The sequence below is a fragment of the Leucoraja erinacea genome, chromosome 10 (assembly GCF_028641065.1).
Source record: "Leucoraja erinacea ecotype New England chromosome 10, Leri_hhj_1, whole genome shotgun sequence".
Taxonomy (NCBI): domain Eukaryota; kingdom Metazoa; phylum Chordata; class Chondrichthyes; order Rajiformes; family Rajidae; genus Leucoraja; species Leucoraja erinaceus.
In genome coordinates this window covers 38,898,912-38,921,214 of record NC_073386.1, presented here as the reverse complement: position 1 = coordinate 38,921,214, position 22,303 = coordinate 38,898,912, and the positions used below count along the sequence as shown (strand labels likewise).

The window sequence follows — 22,303 nt, the reverse complement described above, 5'->3', positions numbered from 1 at the left end:
CCAGCCCTCTCATAAAAGCCCATCTTTGATGTCAAACTCCTTGCAAAATATTATTCTGACGTGAGACCACACTCCAATCGAAGTAAAATGATATTACATTCACAAATGACACTCCACTCCTTAATATAGCCTGTTCTTTGAAGCCTTACTAGACAGTGGAATTGCACGAGTTACTTTTAATGGTCTTTGACATTGTCCAGATCAGAGGACAGATTCCATTCTTTGCAATTAATAATAGCTGCTCTCCCCATTCCTTCGAGACACTCCAAGGGTACCATTGAATAGAACAGCACATTATGTATAGTTTAGAAATACACCATGAAACAGGGTCTTCAGCCCACTGTGGATACTGACCATCAATCACCCATCACTAGTTCTATGTTATTCCACTTTTACATCAACTTCCTACACACTAGAGGCAATTTAGAGAGGCCAATGAAATGACAAACCCACACATCTTTGGGATGTGGGAGGAAATTGAAGCACCTGGAGGAATCCCATGCAGTTACAAGAATGTGAAAACTCCATGCAGACAGCACCCGAGGTCAAGATCGAACTGAGGTCTCTGGCACCGTTTGGTTGCAGCTCTACCAGCTCCTTGTGTACTCACATATTCATGGCTTTCTCCTATTTCTTATCTTATATCGACCCTTGGCAGTATTATCCACAGATGTGATGACTACTGCATGTATGCAGGTAACATCCAGCATATCTTTGATCCTCGTTGTTTGCCTATGAAGTCAGACTTCAAGTTTAGGAATAGAAGCAATTACCCTCTGCTAAAAGTCTGGATCACAAAAGTCACTGCATTCGGGTCTATTACAATCTCTGTCTTTACTGCCAAACCTAAGGTTTCCACCAGTTGCAATCTCATCCTAAAGTACGGTTGGGAGGCTCTGATTCAATAATCTTTGCATAGTCTACTAACTTCTGCCTTTGTAATATCACTCACTTCAGATAATTTAATCTAAGCCTCTGTAACCTCCACTAGGAAATATTTGAATAAAAAATAAAATGTTGCAGAAATTGGAAATTTGCATCAGAAAATACTGGAACACTCATTATCTGAAATTTAACTTAACTTAGCCTAGGGGATGTATACCTGATTCATATATAAAATACTGCTGTTGAAATGTAAACTGAGCTTCATTGGAAGAGCAGAGGGAGCCCAAGGGCAGAAAGATCAGATTGGAGTAGAACAGAAAACTAATGTGGCAGCAAGCAGAGGCTTGGGGGTCAAGCTTCATACTGACAGTAAGATGATCTGCAGAGAGATCACATAATCAACTTTTGATCTCGCCACTATAATAGAGTTTGAATTGCGAGGGAAGGGGAGGCAGTGGAAATACTCCACAACTAAGCTGCAAATATAGTGCCCTCCATAATGTTTGGGACAAATACCCATAATTTATTTGCCTCTGCCCTCCACAATTTGAGATTTGTAATAGATATCCTTACGAAAAAAAGAGACCACTTGTGAGCGTACTAATCACAAACGGACTGGTAGTCCAAGGAAGACCTCCACAGCCCATGACAGAAGAATTATCTCTATAATAAAGAAAAATCCCCAAACACCTGTCCGACAGATCAGAAACACCCTTCAGGAGTGGATTTGTCAATTTCCATTGTCTGCGGAAGACTTCATGAACAGAAATACAGAGGCTAAACTACAAAATGCAAACCACTGGTTAGCCACAAAAATAGGATGGCCAGGTTATAGTTTGCCAAGAAGTGCTTAAAAGAGCAACCACAGTTCTGGAAAAAAGGTCTTGTGGACTGATGGGACAATAATTAACTTGTATGGAAAGAGCAAAGTATGTAGGAGGGAAGGAACTGCCCAAGATCCAAAGCATACCACCTCATCTGTGAAACTCGGTGGTGGGGGTGTCATGGCCTGGGCATGTATGGCTGCTGAAGGTACTGGCTCACTTATCTTCATTGATGATACAACTGCTGATGGTAGTAGCATAATGAATTCTGAAGTGTAGAGACACATCCCATCTGTTCAAGTTCAAACAAATGCCTCAAAACTCCAAACTCATTGGCCAGCAGTTCATTCTACAGCAAGACAATGATCCCAAACATGCTGCTAAGGCAACAAAGGAGTTTTTCAAAGCTATAAAATGGTCAATTCTTGAGTGGCCAAGTCAATCACCCAATCTGAACCCAATTGAGCATGCCTTTTATATGCTAAAGAGAAAACTGAAGGCGACTAACCCCCAAAACAAGCATAAGCTAAAGATGGCTGCAATACAGGCCTGGTAGAGCATCACCAGAGAAGACACCTAGCAACTAACTGATGATGTCCATGAATTGCAGACTTCAGTTGCCGTTGCATGCAAAGGATATGCAACAAAATACTAAACATGACTTTAATTTACATAACATTGCTGTGTCCTAAACATGATGGTACCCTGAAATGGGGATCCTGTGTATAAAAACACTGCTGTAATTTCTACATGGTGAAGCCAAAAATAATAAAATTGTCCGTTATTAAAATCTGATAATGTGCGCTTTAACCACATGAGATTTGTTTCTATTACAAATCTCAAATTGCGGAGTATAGAGGCACAAGAAGAGTATTTGGGCTCATTTAGCTATGGAAATGAAGAGGGGTGGGGGAGGAAGGAAATAAGAGTAGGTAGTATCCCCAAGTTGTTCTCAATGTGCCGCAAAAAGGAGACCAGCTATTGCTGTTGTTAGAGACCGGATCAGATAATACCATAGACACATTCAAATCAAACTCAGAGTGCTGAATATAGTTCTCTACATTGTAGTGCATCAGTTCCATAGTCAAAGTCCAATGTCCATAATCCTAATAATTCTAATCGGACTGTAACCTTTGCTTATGAAATGACCTTTCAGAAGCCTGATAACAGAAAAGAAGAAGCTGGTGTGTGCTTTCAAGCTTCTGCCCAACAGGAGCAGGATGACCGGGTTGGACAAGTCTTTGATTATGTTGATATGTAAATAACCCACCATAATCCACTGGCTGTGTTCTATCCAGCTTGTCAATCACCACTATCCTCAAAGGCCTACATTTACTCTGAATGCCTGAACATTTTAAATTTCCTGTTTAAATCCCTTCATGGCCTTGCCTCTTTACATCTATAGATTTTCACTATTATTATTCCATTCACAAATACCTTCCATTTTACTGAGACTAGTTTCTTACGCATTGCACTACCATAATCCTACCCTAATCCCTCATGCAACTTCTGAATATTTAAATGCAACTTTTAAAAATCTCCTTTCTCAACCTTGCTGCCTCTTCATTTCCATACTATTTTTGAGAACCTTGAGAAACAGAGTGTAAAACACTGCTCCTTTAAGGATTTTGACCAAAAACATCTGTACATTTCCTTCTACAGATGCTTCCTGACTCACTGAGTTCCTCCAGATTTTTCCTCAAGATTCCATCATTTGTAATTTTTTGTATCTCCTTGTGAAAACATATCCTGGCTTCAGTAAGCCTTTTATCTTTATTTTTCTGAAGCAGTCACAAAGGCATTGTACCAAATGCATGCCATTGAAGTTACTTTGTGTCCAAAAGTTAAATAATTAGACCAGTCTGAAGAAGGGTCTCGACCCGAAACGTCAGCAGAGATACTGCCTGTCCAGAGATACTGCCTGTCCCGCTGAGTTACTCCAGCTTTTTACTGCGCCTCCATCTTCTACCTCATGGGTTCCAGACATCCCAGTTCGGACTCAACCCGGATCACAGTTATCGACAGTCGATCAGCTGTTTTTCGCAACAGTTCTTCTTCCGTGACCTGCGTTCTACACTGGCTGCGATGCGCCGGCACAAGCAGGCCCTCGCTCTGACTCTCCCGCAGCTCCGGGCCTCACTCACCCACACCTGCAATGGAGCCCAACTGCACCATTCAATGCCAGATCCGCGCCCTCAACAACGCTTCCTCACCTACCTGGACTCTACCAAGGATCACAAGCTTGCTCGCCTCCAGACCAGTCCCTCCACTGACACTACTCTACCACCCACAGGCCGCCTGCCCGAACACCATGAGTCCGAGATTGCCACCACGAGGAGCAGCACCAACATCCATCGCCTCTCCGACCTTCACCACCTTCCTGGCCGAACCCAGGCCCGGACCACCGAAACTGCCGAGGCCATCGACTCTCACCACCTTCCTGGGGCCACCACTGTTGTCACCGACTCTCACCACCTTCCCGGGGCCACCGCTGACCTTCACTGTCTTCCCAGGGCTACCAAAACTGCTGCCACCGACCCACATCTCTATTCCAGCCCCCCCACGGGCCTCCACCAGGAAATCCGCGGCCCTCACCTCTCCACCGCCCACCAGCGGGTTGAAGCCATCCAGATGGCCTCATCCGAGTTCCAGGCTCATCACCAGACCCACAACCTCCATGATGCAGACTGACAGCACGTGGTCTGATTCTGCTGGGTCCAACTGCTCAACCCCTGCTACAGGGAACCTCAGTAGTGATGGGTCTTCCCCTTCCCACTCTTTTAACCAGGTTACCCCGACCCCCCCCCCCCCCCCCCTCCTCTCTGAACACCCACAACCCCCCCCCCCCCCACCAGATCTCACCTCAGCTTTTGTCCACTCTCCAGCCCCCCTCTGACATCCTTGTTGTGTCTTCACCATCCCCCCTGACCTCCCCTTTCTGATACGGAATGGTCAATCCTCAACAGAGGCCTCACCTTCGTTCCCCTCCACCCCCACCTCAATAGGTTCCAGGACTGCCACGACATAGAGCTTTTATTCTGTCGCCTCCACCTCCTTGTCTTTTTCTATGGGAAGGAGTCCTCACCACTCAGTGATGACCCCTTTTCCACCGGTCCCCCTCCTCTTGGACTCCCCAGAATGGCCTTCAACCTTCTCTAGACCTCTTTATTTCTAACTGCCATTGTGACAACAACTGTCTCAACCTTTCCTTTCCCCTTACATACTCCAACCTTACCCCCGCTGAACGTGCAGCCGTCCGCTCACTCTGCAACCCAGACATTATAATCAAACCCGCCGACAAGGGAGGTGGTAGTTTGGCGCAGACACCTCCTCCAACTTATCCATGGACCATGATCCCACAGATGAGCACTAGGCCTTAATCTCAAACACCATTACTGATTTCATCACTTCTGGCTATCTGCCTTCCACAGCCTCCAACCTTATCGTTTCTCAGCCTCTCACAGCCTGTTTTACCTTCTCCCCAAAATCCACAAACACAACTGCCCTGGCAGGCCCATGGTTTCTGCCAGCTCCTGTCCCACGGAAATGATTTCCACATACCTCAACTCCATCCTATTCCTCCTGGTCCAATCTCTCCTGACATATGTCCAAGCTATCTCACATGCCCTTCGTCTCTTTAATGACTTACACTTTCCAAGCCCCCACTCCCTCATCTTTGCTCTGGACGTTCAGTCACCTCCACCCCCCAGGAAGGCCCCAAAGCCCTCCTTTTCTTCCTTGAGCGCAGAACCATCCAATTTCCCTCTACTAACACTCTACTCTGCCTCACCGTCAACAACATCTCCTTTAACTCCTCCAACTTCCTCCAAGTCTAAGGCACTTGCATGGGCACTCGCATGGGCCCCAGCTCTGCCTGCCTCTTTGTAGGGTACGTTGAACAATCCCTCTATCTCCGTTACAATCCCTGCTACCTCCTGCACCCATGCAGAACTCATTGACTTCAACAATTTCACCACCAATTTTCATCCTGCACTCAAATTTACTTGGAGCAAACCACCCCCTCCCCATGTACCTTCCCCTGCAACTGCAGAAGTTGCAACACCTATCGCTGTACCTCCTCCCTCGACTGTCCAGTGACCCCGACAATCCTTTCAGGTTAGGCAGAGGTTCACTTGAACTTCCTCCAACCTCATCTATCCGTTGTTCAAGATGTGGACTCTTTTACATCGGCGAGACCAAATGCAGACTGGGTGATTGTTTCGTAGAACCTTCACTCAGCCCACGTGAACCAACCTGATCTCCCAGTTGCTGGACGCTTTAATTCTGCTTCCCATTCCTCTGTTTCTCTTGTTTCCCTTATCCCTAACCAGTCTGAAGAATTGTCTCGACCCGAAACGTCACCTATTCCTTCTATCCAGAGATGCTGCTTGTCCCACTGAATTACTCCAGCTTTTTGTGTCTATCTTTGGTTTAAACCAGCATCTGCAGTTCCTTCCTACACATAGATAATTAGATGTTTTGTTTAAGCTCCGATTCCTAAAGGGAACATAAACTAAGTATCTCCAGAGTTAACAACAAGCAAAATACAGACATGCTTAATTTCATAAGTAAACTCCAATCTTATATAAACAGGTTTAACTCGGGAAACTGCTATTATTCTATAAACAAACTAAATTGAGGCAAAGCCAAATATAATTTTCTGCACTGTTTAGATGATAACATTATCTTCCTTAACACATGAACATTTTCTCAGTTGCTTGATTGCTACACTGAACTTCAGTTTGTGATCCAAATAAATCTTGCAGTATTTCATGTATTTTCGTGCATAATTAATTTCCCACCTCTAAAATTAAAACAAAACTTCAGCTCAGGAAATTAACAGTGAATACAGATTTCGTCAAACCATATATCTTCAGGGACAAAAGTTACCATCACATAACAATTATACTTTTGAAGAAAGTGGAAACCAGCATTTATATTTCCATAGATATTGCTTGCCTATTGAATGTTTCCAGTATTTTTCATTTGTATTAGCTGTAGAACCATGATATTAGCATGCATTATCTATATTACTAAATCTCTGGACTTGACCGCTTTTGCCCGACTGTGCTGCAATTTCCGAGAGAACACCGCCACCTACGGCCGTTATTTTTGGCCACCTCACTCAGAGCCCCCCTCCGCCGTATGAGTGCGGAGGATTTTTTCCGTCGATGAAAAATGAGAGAGATATTAATGTTTTTACAAAATTCCCCATTCTCTCTGCTGCCCCCGATGGCGGCAGGGGGAGGGACTATAAAACCAGGAAGTGTCGTGCCTCACTCAATCTCTGCCAGACCAGGAAGCGAGAAGGTCACGGCTCTCTGAGATGCGAATAACACTGAACGCACGTCTACTCCACGGTGAGTCCCCTCAAAGCGGCTGTAAAGTGGATGCAGCCCTTTTTAACAAGTTTGTGTTCACAAAATGAATTTTGGTTGTCGGGTGTCTGCAGCCTAACAAGTTTGTGTTCTCAAAATTAATTTTGGTTGTCGGATGTCTGCAGCCCAATTGTTTGCCTCGCCTTTTTTTTTAACAAGTTTGTGCTCACAAAATGAATTTTGGGTGTCTGGTGTCTGCAGCCCAATGTTTGCCTTGGCTTGGCTTTTAAAATTGTTGCAACAGTTGGCTGCCTGCCCAAGCATCCATATGATGCACAATGTCTATACTAGCCCTCTGGAAACCAGTACCTTCAGCCCGCAACACCCATACTAGCGCAACAGACAGCCCCCACCCCCCCACTGGCGAGCAGTATTGGAATTGGTGGAGAGGTGGAATATTGCGTTGGTGACCAGCCCTCCCGTGTGATGCTGGGACCCAACGGGCCCCACTTAGTCTAGTATATTATATTAGTATGCATGGTTCATGTCCTCACAATTTCTGAAAGCACATTACAGTCAAACAATCATTGCTCTCTCAATCTGAGAGAGGGTCTCGACCCAAAACATCACCCGTTCCTTCTCTCCAGAGATGCTGCCTGGCCCCGCTGAGTTAATCCAGCATTGTGTCAATCATCATTGATAATTTGTTATCTTCCAGAGAAATGTTACAACTATTTTTTTGATCAGCAAGGTCCCAAAATCAACAAATGAGGTTAGCGACTAATTCAAGGGTTCATGGTGTATGAGGGAATAAAAGTGGCCAATACATCCATTCCTTCTCTCCAGAGATGCTGCCTGTCCCGCTGTGTTACTCCAGCATTTTGTTTCTACCTTCTACTGAAAGAACAGCTTACACATCTTGTGAGCTCTGGGTTTTTAACAGCATCATATGTTTTTTAAAGTTCTCCTTGAATAAGTACATGGCACTTCAAATTAAATTATTTAAACTGAAAAACATCACCTTTCACAATTCCTTGTTCTCATAACTTGAATAATAGACTGAATTGTGTACTTAAGTGAGCCTTGATTTGATAACATTGCATCCACAAAGTGGATACCACTCATAGTCCTCCCTCCAACAAATCGAGGATAACTAATTTTAATAACCAAAATGTTTATCCATATAAATATGAATGCTGCATGTTTTTGCATTAAGCAATTCACATACAAAGGTCCTGAATTTATGTTCTACTTGCACTCAACCTAAAGGGCAAATAATGGTACAGGTATCCAATGTTCAACTGTAGTTTCTCTGCAGGATCATGTTTACTGAAATAATTCAGTATTTACAAGATTAGTGGGTGAACAGATTTTTTGACAAAGTTTGTGAGAAAATTGCACTCAATCATTATCCTTAATCTAAAACCTCCCCTGACACAGCGTCCATTATTTTCATTTGAACTGGACTAACTGGCTTTTTTACGCATATCCATAAAAGGCCCAACTATCTACAAACTGGTGAAGGGCAAGACAATGGAGCTTCAAAGAGCAGCTGCATAAAATGGTTCAACAGAATGTTGACGATGGTCATTGAGGGGAGATTATACCTTTGTTTTCCAATCAATTAAGTAATTAATGTTTTAAACAATAAGAACGCGCTACAAACAGAACAAAAATGTCGATTTCAGAAACGTTTCTGCCTATTTTGTGACCTTTCTCACATCGTCGTCTATTTGTGAATTGGAAACTCAGAATATTATGTTACGAATACTACCTAAATCTAACATTCCTATTCCACGCCGGCTTGATTAATGGAGCTGAATCCGGCAAGAGAACTAACGTTTTAACAGAGAAACAGTTGTATTTTTAGAAGTTAGAAAATCAACACGCACACTAACAACAAAAACACGTTTTAATTATTTAATCTTTCCTTAAAAGAAATAAGGACCACATAGCTGCCAAATGGGGTATGATGAGCATATGCTGAACTGGATGTTGACCGAGCAATGAAGTTGTGGACACAAGGATATTGACAACTCCCACAACCGCCATACAATATCAAACTCTGATATTCAATATCAAACTTTCCACCCTAAAATATAATTTCCATGAAATGCGTGCGATAAGGAAAGTAATTACCACCCACCGCCCACTCGGACAGGAGTAAATGAACCGGGTCAGTGCTCCATGGCAATTCCAATTGAAGGGGGGGGCAGAGGGGGTTGCAGAGGAGAGGGGAGTGGGCAGCCAGTTCGGCACCAAGCACACGACAAGCTGTCACTCCGTCCCCGCGGCTGCCTGAAACTCGGGCATCCATCTCAAAGCGATGCGCCGGCGGCAGTAGCCGCCCCCCACAAAACAAAAGGGTGCTCGAACTCTCCTCCAACGCCGCTGGCAAGGGGTGACTGAGAGTTTGCTCCATTCTGCCAATTTCACTCGGCGCCGGGCCTCGACCGGTGCGGTATCGGCGATCTAACTGCAACTCAACGAAACGCCAGGAAGCCTGAGCCCATAGGCCGGGTGGTGTGAACGGACGGGGGTGGGCTGGTGAGAGCGATGTTTCTGGAAGGGAGAGCGAGGACTGACCTGTATCGTGTCCGGGTCGAAGCTGCGCGAAGAAGCCAGGCGCTGCCGCCGCTGACACTGTCTCTGATCCTCGCACACATCCCAATCCCCGGTCTACGCTGCTACCACCGCCGCCGCTGTTGTTGTTGGTGGTGGCGGTGCTGCCGCCACCGCCGGGGGGAGGGGCGGTCGTGTGGAGAGAATGTTGTCACGCAGCCGCCGCAAGCACAGCCTCGCGCAAAGGCGGTTCGTTGGGGCGAGCGTCGCGCTTCTCCTTCTCCGCCTCTCGCGGCCGCAACCCGGGCTGCGTCAGAGAGCTCGTGCCCACTGCCCCAGCAAGGCACGGTTCTGAGCAAAGATCCTCTTTGGTTCTGAGCCCCCCCCCCGCGTGCACGGCCGGCCACCTAACCCTCGCCGCCGCAAAACTCGGCTGGTCCGCACGTGCGGCTCCCCTCCCGCGACCAAAGATCCTAGAGGAGCTCCTCTAGTATCTTTGCCCGCGACTGTTCTAGGTCGCGCTCACGTACGTGATTCATGTCGTTGCAGCGCCCAGACATCAAATCGTGTCAATACTCATTTTGTGCGCACTGGCAAGCAAAGATGACAAGCAATCAGTCCCCATGTCGGCTTGCAAACAGGCAATATTGCGAACAGCCATACCAATATCTTGCATAACGCTAGAAGGGGAGCCCAATGTTTCCTTCCGATATATTTTGTTTTCGTCTCGTGCAGAACAATGAAACTATAACCACAAGTACTATGCAGCTTGATTCAATATTTTGTAACATCTCGCATTTGAAATGTTGCCCACAATTTCACATGCACGTAGCAGCGGACGGATCACGCCTACACTGCACGGTATTGTGTGATCAACACTCCAGTGTTCAATATTACTCCGTGTTTTCCCTCTCACATTAAACTTCTGTCCTCTGGTTCTTGATACCCCTACCCTGGGTAAAATACTATGATGTGTCCCATCGATTCCCCTCACGATTGTGTACATTTTTTTTAAAGATCACCCCTTCCTGCGCTCCAAGGAATAGATTAACATAAATTCACATATGTCATGTGGTACCTCATTTGATTCTTGATATCCAAGCTCAGATAGTGAATGCTCATGTTTGATTCTGAGGCAAAGCTCACCTGCACGTAGGCCTTGTTGACAATCAATGATCGAGGTGTACTGCCACCTTTGCTAACCTCAGATCACCAATACCAATCACCATGGTACACTCTATATTCACTGTGTACAGGTTGACATAGGAACAAATTCGGGTCTCTCATCTTCAGATATGAGGCTGTCCACCACAGATCTTGTTGTTCATACTCAGTCCGTTCCAAGATCCATGCCAACTTGCTCTGCCCATGTGCTTCTCGACCTCTCTTGTTTTGGCATGACAACTCTTGGTGCCCCTCTTCAGACTCCATTTGATTCTCAATCTTGGAAGAACCCAATTGAACTAATTATAGAAACAACTGTACCAGTAATGAAATAATAGCTGCTTTCTTTTAGAGGGAGAATGTTAATTTAGATAAAAGATTATCTCATGTTGATTTAATATGGGGTATCTTATAATTTACAGGATATTTGGTAATGCTACCTGGTGGTCAACAAAAGACCAAATTGCATTCAGAGATTGAATTCAAGATTGTTAAATTACATAATAAGAAGCATATTTAGCTTGTTATCTTTTAGTTTAGATTAAATATACAGTGTGGAAACAGGCCCTTTGGCTTACTGAGCCCTATACGACTAACAATAATCCATACACTAAGGGACAATTTTTTACTGGTGGGCCCTACACTCTACCCTGACCCACCTGGACAACAACAACTCCTACATCAGGTTGCTGTTCATTGATTTCAGCTCTGCCTTTAACACTGTCATTCCCGCCAGCTTGATCACCAAACTCAGCGGACTTGGCATCTCCACCTCCCTCTGCAACTGGACACTGGATTTCCTCACCAACAGACCACAGTCTGTTAGGGTCAACAACCTCACCTCCTCCACTATAACACTGAACACCGGCGTGCCACAGGGCTGTGTGCTCAGCCCTCTCCTCTACTCCCTCTTCACCCATGACTGCATCCCTAAGAATGGATCCAACGCCATCATTAAATTTGCCGACGACACCACGGTGGTAGGACTGATCAGTGACAACGACGAGTCAGCCTACAGGGATGAGGTCCAGCACCTGGCAGCCTGGTGTGCCAACAATAACCTCGTCCTCAACTCCAAGAAGACGAAGGAAATTATTGTCGCCTTCAGGAAGATCAGAGGGGGCAGACATACCCCCATCCATATAAACGGGACTGAGGTGGAGCGCGTCTCCAACTACAAATTCCTCGGGGTACACATCTCGGAGGATCTGTCCTGGCCCCTCAACACCTCCAAGCTGATCAAAAAGGCGCAGCAGCGCCTTTACTTCCTGAGGAGGCTCAAGAAAGCTCACCTGTCCCCCAGATCCTGACCAACTTTTACCGTTGTACCATCGAAAGCATCCTGACCACCTGCTTCACGGTATGGTACAGCAGTTGCACCGTAGCGGACAGGAAGGCACTACAGCGGGTGGTGAAAACCGCGCAGTACAGCATCGGTGCCCCGCTCCCTGCCATGGATGCCCTACTCCGAAAAACGGTGTCTGATACGGGCCGGGAAGATCATTAAAGACCCCTCCCACCCGAACCATGGACTGTTTGTCCTCCTCCCATCAGGGAGGCGGTACAGGAGCCTCAGGTCTCGTACTAGTAGGATGAGGAACAGCTTCTACAATAATACCATCACATTGCTGAACTCGGAGTCCCGCCGATAGATTTCTCCAGTCCCTCCGTCCACATTGTTTGATTATTCTGTATTTTTATTTCTATATTGCACTACGGACTGACGCTAAACTGCATTTCGTTGTACCCATACTTGTATTTGTGCAATGACATTAAAGTTGAATTGAATTGAATTGAATGTTCAGTATGTCCAGCACGTGGCACACTCCCTCTTGTGTAGAATGAGCTGTGGGTCTGGAGTTCAGGCCAGGTGAGCAGCAAGAGTTGGATGAGCAGGCAGGTACACTAGGGATCAGGAAGATAGGTAGGTTTGTGGCTGGAGTCAGGGTCCGGAGTGTTTGTATGTTTCAGCTTGTTTTGACAAACTGAAATGTACAAGATGAATCTCACCAAATTCAGTGTCCCACTCCCTTTAAAGCCTTTGGGGATCAGATTTCTACCATCTTTAAACTCACTGGATTAATTAGTAATTTATTAAAATAAGTTAAATTAAAGTGTTGAGATATTAATAGCAGTAACAGCCAAAAATCTAGAAAATCTGCCAGACCAAAGTCCCAAGGATACCTGATTATCATAGTTTTATTGTAATTGAATGCCACAGAGATCAGTCCTGAAACCTCATCTATTCACAACTGTTATAAATGAGTTGCATGAAAAGAAAGTGTAATGTATCCAACTTTACTAACAATGCAAGTCAGATAAGAAGGTGACTTGGGAGAAGGGTAGAAAGAGCCTGGACAGACCAGTAGTAAGAAGTTAGCAGATAATGTGAGAAAATGCACAGTTATCCCTCTTGATAGAATGAATGTTTTTTTCAAGTTAAGAAAGTAGTAAATCTTGTGTGCTGATTTATGAGGCACAGTACATAAACCTGAATTGTCTGCAAACATTTGGGAAGAGAATGATGAAAAAAAGTATTGTTGAGTTTGTAAAGTGCTTCAGTTAGACCTCACTTGAAATAAGTGTACAGTTATCAAACCTTGGTGTCAGTGCACAATAGATTCACAAGACCAAAGCCTGTGACGTGGCAGTGATTGAGTAAGAGTATAAATGTTGAGGGACTGATTTTTGTAAAATAGAGGGCTTGAGGAATAATGGATTGACTGACGGGAAATTTATTTACACAGAGGATGATAAATCATTGTAATTCTGGACTACAGGGAGCTGTGGATATTCAGTCAATGAGAGTCACTGAGTTTATTCGAAGTTGAATCTGGTGAATTTCTGCATAATAGAAAAATTAGGAAAAGGGCATGTTGATTCAGTGGTGTGAGGACAGCAGTGGGTTATTCAATGCCAAGGACTTAAATTAGAGTTGGTGGGTCTTGTAAGTGCTCTATGATCTTTGGACAGCGGGATTTTTTTTCAAATGTTTTTCGGCAGCAACGGACGCGAGCCGAGATGCGAGCAGATGGCAGGCAGGCAGATCCATTGTCACGTCATCAGCGGAAAAAAACAGACGTTTTGAATTCAAAATTTTGATGGGATTTGTGAACATTTTTATTAATTACTCAAGAAATAAAGCAGGACATTTTCAGATAAGCCGATTTTTGACTGCACGGGATAAATCTCTACCGGAATATGTAAACGTTTTCCCGTTAGCGTGTCGTTTCTTCGAGTAGATTTGATCACACACACATAAATACACACACACACACGCACACAATCAGAGTTTTATAGTTATACTAGACCAAGGGGGACCCGGTGGGTCCCGTCCCCTCAACGAGCAGCCTGCGGCATCACACACACACTAACCATCCCCCCTCACACACACACACCACCCACAAGCACACACACACACACTAACCACCCCCCTTGATATTATATAAAAATTATACATTGGCTCTTTTTACCCCATCCCCGCCCTATCCACTGACGCATAGCCCCCACCTCACAGGCGTGTCTAGAGAGGGAGGGGGGAGAGAGAGGGCAGAGACAGAGGGGACAGGACAGAGGGGCAGAGGCAGACAGATGGGCAGATAGAATGGGGCAGAGAAAGAGAGTGAGGGAGGAGGGAGGGGGGAGGGAGGGGGCTAGAGGGGGGAATGGATAGGGGGAAGGGGGGAGAGGTGGGGGGGAGTGGGGGAGGGGGGGGGGGAGAGAGGGGGGATGAAAGATGGAGGGTGATGGGGAGAAGGGGGGAAGGGGAGAGAGGGGAGGGGGAAAGGGAGGGAGGGGGTGTGGGGAGGGGGGGTGGAGGGGGGGAGAGGGGAGAGGGGGGAGGGAAGAGAGGAGAGAGGGGGGAGAGATGGGGAGGGAGGGGTAGAGATGGGGAAGAGGCGGGGGAGAGGGGGAGGGAGAGGGAGATGGGAGGAGGGGGGAGAGAGGGCAGACTTGAACTCGGTGAACGGGTGGTCGGCGGACACTGAGCAGGTGGGGCCAAATGCGAGCGTGTGGGCAGGCCTCAGGACCTCGCTGGACCTCTGAAGCCTTCAGAAGCGCAACCAAATTACTGCGTGTTCAGCGGCTTCAATCCAGAACCGCGGGGGGGGGGAAGGCGGCTGGGCTGCGGGCGGGGAGGTGCGGAAAGCCGGCCGAGGCCGAGTGCGAGTCGACTGCGAGTCAAGGCGACAAAATGACTGCGAGTTGGGGGGGGGGGGGAGGGGGGGGGCAGTTACATAACTCCCAGCTTGTAGAAAACTGCCCAGCAGGCTGCACGTTGAAAACTATGCGCAGCGGGCCGCGAGGAGCAGAGCCATTGTGACATCATCAGCTCATATTTCAGATTTGTGAGCAATTTTAATAAAAAACTCGAGAAATAATTAATCAAATTTTCAGATGAGGCGATTTTTGACATCATGATGTAAATCTTTATCAGAATATGTAAAAATGTCACCATTAGCGCGTCATGTTTTCGAGGAGATGTGAATCACAGACAAACAAGACACACACACAAATAAATAAATATATCCACATCCATGAACAGAGTTTTATAATTATATAGAGAAGGAAAGGATATTCATTTTATTTGGCCATACAACCTAAGATCCAACAAGAAAGTGGCTAATATGATCTGAGATTTACATGGATATTGCATATAGTTATCCGTGAGGACAACGTACCATTTTACGTAATTTGTCAAACTATTTCTATTCATGAGTTGATGGAATCCTAAGTAATTGTTGGTAAAGGTGGAGCCTTTGAAGTTGGAGAAATGGGAAGAGATGAAGAGTTGTTTGTCAACAAACAGAAGAGGGTTAAAAATCTAGGAATGCCTTCTAGGTTTTACCCAGTTAATATAAAACAGAGATATTAAACATATTAATATGGAGTTTAGGCCTGAAATTTAAATTCATTGATAACCTTCATTTCAGTTCTTCAAAAAATAAATAAACAAAAGAGTGATGAAAAACATTAAAGTCCAGCCTTTGAAGTGGTTTAGAAGGGAGGGGTTAAGAGAGGTCATAAATAAGAGGTATAATAACATTTAGTGAATGCATTCTTCAAATAAGAATACATGGAAAGGGGGGGATGGGAGTGGTTCCTGAGAGTTTTGGTGTTATTAACTATTTTATTGTGTTAGGATTCTATAGCAACATAAAAATAAACTGTCAGGAAGGATCTTTCATTAAAACTTTGAGTTTGGGAACTTGCAGTTAGGCTAGTCAGCATAAACATTTCACAATTCTATTGCAAGAGTCTGTAAATGTTACCTTACATTTTCCCAAAAGAGCATTCTGCCATTCCTCAATATATTTAAGTTATTTTGCATCCACTGTATCCACAGATCTGTTCCATATATTGATCATTATTCACATTAAATATTATGCCCCCATCAGTCCAAAACGCATCATTTACTAATTTGAACATACTCTCCTTGTATTGTGGGATTGAGACAATGTTTCAGGTTTATGTTTTCTAAACCTTTTTCCATATTGGGAAATCAGAGATGTCAAAATGCAAAGGTAAATTGAGTCAAAAATGCTTTGTTGCTACCCTTCAAAACTTAATACCCCCGAGAAACTCTACATTTTTTTTCTGACTCTTGGGACCAGCTGTATATGCCCTTTGCACTTCCTCCATTGTTTAAGCTCCATTTCTCAGCACCAAAATAGGCTCAATGTGCAGCTTGTCTAGCTCACTGTGCAGTTTTATTGTGATTTCCACTGAGTTATACCAACCATTATCTTCAATATTTTAGTTTAGTATTTTATTGATGTGTGTACTGAGGTACAGAGAAAAGCTTTTGTTGCATGCTATCCAGTCAAAGAAAAGACTACACGATTGCAATCAAGCTGGCCACAGTGTACAGATAAAAAGTAAAGGATACAACATTTAGTGCAAGATAAATCCGATTAAATATAGTTCAAAGGTCTCCAATGTTGTCGCTGGAAGGTTAGGACTGCTCTCTTGTTGGTGAGAGGTTCAGTTGCCTGATAACAGCTGGAAGGAAACTCGGCCTGAATCTGGAGGTATGTATTTTCTGTACCTCTTGCCTGATGGGAGTGGGGCGAAGAGGAGCTGGTGGCCTTGCTGAGAGAGGTTAGTTTGCATTATGGTCTGGGCAACATCCACAACGTTCCCCTTTTGCTCTATCTGTTGTACTTGAGTTTGAACTGATTGTATGTATCTCTGTATGGTATGATCCGTTTGGATACAATACAAAACAAATGTACCTAACCTGCTGGAGTATGCAGTCACCACGTATTATTTTCTTCCTTAAACAGTATTTATTTACAGGGGCACAAGAGATTGAAAATGCTGGAATCTGCAGTAAAAAAAAACAAGCGCTTGAGGAATTCAACGGGTCAAGTCATGCTAGTGGAAGCTTGGAAATGTTGAACATTTCAGTCAAGACCCTGTATATCATTGATTTATATTTTTACATGGCTTACAATGAACAATCACATCTGTCATCTAGAGGAAGGAACTGCAGATGTTAGCTTAAACCGAAGATAGACACAAAATGCTGGAGTAACCCAGCGGGAGAGGCAACATCTCTGCAGAGAAGGAATCGGTGACGTTTCGGGAAGGGTCTCGACCCAAATTGCCACCTATTCCTTCTCTCCAGAGATGCTGCCTGTCACGCTGCATTATTCCAGCATTTTGTGTCTATCATCTGTCATCTGTTCAGTTTCTCTGTTTATATTTACATTCACCAGTTAGCTTCAATTGGATGTCTATTTGGATGATCAGGGAGAAGGATTGAAAGTTGAATACTAGTAATGTGATTGCATTATAACACACCCGTCCCCTACACGTAGCCCCCACAACATCACACACAAAGACTCTGCTTGGACCTGGCATGAACAACAACAGCCAGTATTTGACACTCTTTAATGGCAGATGTCTGGCACTCCTTCTTTAGCCTACTTTGATCCTAGACTACCTATTACACTGAGTGCTCATTTAGTGCTCACTTGGTGCTCACTCTGGCTTCCATGGCCAGAGTAAGCACCACCGGAAATTGGAGGAGCAGCACCTCATATTCCGCTTGGGCAGTCTGCACCCTTGTGGCATAAACATTGAATTCTCCAATTTGCAGTAGCCCTTTGCAGTGAGCCCTCCCACAGCCCTCAGGCTCCTCCTCTTCATTTTTCCTTTCTTCTCCCCGCCCGCCCCCACCCTCCATCAGTCTGAAGAAGGGTTTCGGCCCGAAAAGTTGCCTATTTCCTTCGCTCCATAAATGCTGCTGCACCCGCTGAGTTTCTCCAGCACGTTTATCTACCTATTACACTTGCATGAGATGCCTCATGCGCTGCATGCCTTCAGAATGATGGCCATGGCAATAAACCTGTCGCCTATGCTTCGCGCACCATGTCTGACACAGAACAACGATATGCCCAAATAAAGAAAGAGCTGTTAACGGTTGTGTTTGCCTGCGAAAAGTTCAACGATTTCATCTTTGGCCGCACTATTACAATTGAAACCAACCACCAACCTGTGATCAGCACTTTCAATAAACCTATTCATAGCTCTCCAGTGCGCCTACAACAGATGTTACTTCAACTTCAAAAATATGACATTGTTCTGACATACAAACATGGAAAGGATATGGACCTGGTGGACACTCTTTCACGTGCACCTCGGACGACCTGCGAGGATCTGCCTTCGCGGGATGATGACTTTATTGTGATGACTGTATCCTTCATTCATTCATTTTGGATGTAGGAACTGGTTTCCCACACTGCCACCACCCTACAGTCACTAACCTCTGTCATTAAGCGCGGCTGGCCAGACAAACACCACAACGTTCCATTGCCAGTCCGATCATTCTTCCCTGCTCGAGATGACCTAGTGCTACAAGACGGCATTACTTTAAAAGGACACAAGGGTGTTGTTCCGGATTCACTGCATCGCCGGTATTTGACGCCATGCATGCAGGACACCCAGTTGTTGAAGCCATGTTTCACGGGCGAAAAGCATGTTTTACTGGCCTGGCATGGCTGAATACATCAACAAAAAATGTGGCAGCTTGTGCTGTGTACAATAGCCTGGCGCCTCATCAGCAAAAAGCACCCACTTCTGCCACATCCTGTACCTGCGCTCCCATGGTCTACAGTGGCAGCTGATTTATTTGAATGGCACGGCAAGCAGTACCTGGTGCTCGTGGATTCGTATTCAGGATGGTTCGGCATTGATTTTCTCAGTAGCCCCACTTCCAGCAGTGTGATTTCAAAATCATCTCGTCACTTTTTCGTCCACGGATCACCAGGCAAGCTGCAGACTGACAGTGGCAGTCACTTCACAAGCCAGCAATTCAGAGAGTTTGCCATATGCGGGAATTTTCACCATAACACCAGCAGCCCTGAATATCCACAGTCTAACGGGCTGGCTGAACGAGCCAGTTTCAACACGTTTTCACCCGGGAAGATGTGGAGCCTTCATAATTTCCAGTCCTACCACCCATACGGGCTGCATGCTGATATGTCTGCTATTAAAATTGAGGTTGAAGGTGTCAAGAAGTTATTGCTCAACATCAATACCACAAAAGCAATTGGACCAGATCAGATACAGAATCAAGCCCTCAAGATCGCAGCTGAAGAACTGGCTCCAGTTTTGCAGTTCATTTTCCAACAATCGCTTGACTCAGGTGATGTTCCGCTGGATTGGAGGAAGGCAAACATCACTCCTCTCTTTAAGAAGGGTTCAACCACCAACCCAGCGAATTATCGTCCTGTTTCATTAACAAGTACTTGCTGCAAATTGCTGGAGCATTTAATTGATAGTAATCTGATGCGACACGTGAGCAAACATAACATTCTTGCTGACAACCAACATGCATTTAGGAGGCATAGATCATGTGAGTCTCAGCTTATCCTGACGACAAATGACCTGGCCAAGCACCTTGATAGGAACTTCATCACGGATTTAGTTGTGCTGGACTTTTCTAAAGCATTTGATGTCATCCCACACCAGAGACTGCTTCGGAAGCTTGACTTCTATGGTATTCGTTCCAACACGAAACAATGGATTTCCAGTTTCCTGACAAAAGGTCTTCAGTGTGTGTGTGTGAACAGAAAGAGCTCCAATTCTCATCCAGTGTTGAGTGGTACACCTCAGGGCACAGTACTTGGCCCACATCTATTTTTGCTTTACATAAATGACATCCATGAAAAAGTCGCAAGTACGACCAGACTATTCGCTGATGATTGCTTGCTGTACCGTCCAATTAAGTCAGCTGATGATGAAGATGCTCTCCAAAAGGATCTTGATACTATGGTTGAGTGGTCACAACAATGGGGCCTGCAGTTCAACCCTTCCAAATGTGAAACCATGCGTGTCACCAGAAAGAGGAATCCAGGCGAAACATCTTACAATATACTTGGTGCCACCCTTGAAGAATCCAAACAAACCAAGTATCTTGGCATCAAATTGCAGAATGATCTGCGTTGGAATGGTCAGACTCATCACGCAACGGTGAAAGCAACAGGTGTCCTAAACTTTCTGAGGCACAACTTTCATCTTTGTTCAACTTCTGTCAAGGAGAAGCTATACTTCACCCTCGTTAGACCTAATTTGGACTACGCAGTTGCAGCATGGGACCCATACACAAATAAAAACATTTCTTCCATCGAACGTGTCCAAAGACAGGCAGCTCGATTTGTTACTAACACCTATGAGAGAGAAGCGAGTGTCACCAAACTTCTGAATTCTCTGGGGTGGAACCCTCTCCAAGACAGACGTGAAGCTCACCGTTTGACCTGTTTTTACAAAATGTTAAATGGTCAGCTCGACATAGATTACAGGACCTACACCAAACCCAAACCAATTAGGAGCAGACGAGGGCATTCTATCCAATTTGTGATCCCAGCTACAAAGACAGATGTGTACAGCAATTCGTTCTTCCCCCGGACAATTAAAGCATGGAATAATCTCCACCCTACTATAGTTACCCAACCAGATGCAACTAAATTTAAAGTAGCTCTTTCTTCCCAATAACCCTTTCTGCCTTATCCTCCCTCCACCACCTCCAGTTTAAATTCCATTTGGAATATTTTGGAGGACCAAGAAACCAAGAACCAAGAACGAGCTGTCAGAAGTGCAAAACAGCTCATGGAATGCCACTAATCTACAGTCCTCCAATTGAACCCGTTGCAGAAGGTAAGATTCGAGCACTCTTCAGCAAAGATCATACCTCGTGAGCCTCCCCCAGCACTGGAGTTAAAAAATAAAATCCCAATTCCCAATTGCAATACCAATTGACCCGCCTGTCAGGAGCTATGGTGGCAACATTGTTGCAAATGGCGGGTGCACTTGCTGTGAGATGAATTTCAGAGTGTTGCTGCCAGTGTTCCTGTCTTGCAACTTGTATCAAAGTGTGCTGGAAGCTGTGAGCAATGATTTTTAACAATAAAAACCATTTAAAATTCAAAGTATTTTTAAACATTTTCAGTAATGTCAAGAAATAAAGTCTGACATTGTCAGATAAGTAGATTTTGGACTCCAGGGGAAAAATCTCTACCGGAATATGTAAAAGTTTTACCGTTACTGCGTCTTTTCTCGAGAAGATGTGATTACACATGAGCAAACTCACACACACACAAATAAATACACATTCCAGATCAGACTTTTAATAGGTACTAAACCAAGTGGGCCCCATAGGGTCCCTGTCACACAGGAGGCCTGATCCCACAATGCAACCAGTTCCCCAACACAATATTCCACCACTCAGCCATAGCCCCCAAGGGAGGCCAGGTCCCCCAACACAACCCGTACCCCAACGCAATATTCCATCACTCACCCATACACGACAACTGCGCAGGGGCTGCTCATTTCAGCTTATTCACCCTCCCTCATTTTCAAACTTTAAAAAAATGCAATTGCACTTGGTAGCTAGTAGAACTCAGTGTACTGTGACTTAAAAAAATGCATCTGGACTTGCTAGGGCTAACAGGACTCAGTGTACTTGGATAGCAACAATGTTGCGAGCAGATCAACAATCCCATTGTGACGTCACAGCTGTAAGCACAGGGAATAAGCAGTTGTTTTTTTCCATGTTTTTTGAGATTTTTGAACATTTTGATTAATAACGAGAAATAATGCTTGTATTTTTCAGATAAGATTACATTGGACTCCACGGGATAAATCTCTATTGGAATATGTAAACATTTTACCATTAGCGAGTCGTTTTTTCGCAAAGATGTGATTACACACAAACATCACACACAAAAATAAATACACATCCAAGATCAGAGTTACAGTATATAGTTATATACTAGACCAAGTGGGACCCGTTGGGTCCCGTCCCCTTAATGGCAGTTTCCGGGGGGGCGGGAGGGGGGCAGTCTGCAGTGTCACACACACACACTAGCCACCCCCCTTCACACACAAACAACTCCCCCCCCACACACTGCCTACCCCGCCTTGATATTATATTAATATTATTCATTGGCTCCTTTTTTCCATCCCTGCCCTATCCACTGGCACATAGGAGGGGGGTAGAGAGAAAGGGGCAGAGACAGAGAGAGAAGGGCAGAGACAGAGAGA

General features: G+C 45.0%; 1 protein-coding gene across 1 annotated transcript in view; it reads right to left on the bottom strand.

The window, feature by feature from the left end:
* The window catches only part of ralgps2 (Ral GEF with PH domain and SH3 binding motif 2), a 266,842-nt gene extending 255,861 nt beyond the window's left edge, over positions 1-10,981 (bottom strand). The window contains exon 1 of the mRNA XM_055641989.1: positions 9,614-10,981. The gene's annotated coding sequence lies outside the window, so the exon portion shown is untranslated. The remainder of the gene's footprint in view (positions 1-9,613) is intronic.
* Between the last annotated feature and the right edge of the window lie 11,322 nt (positions 10,982-22,303).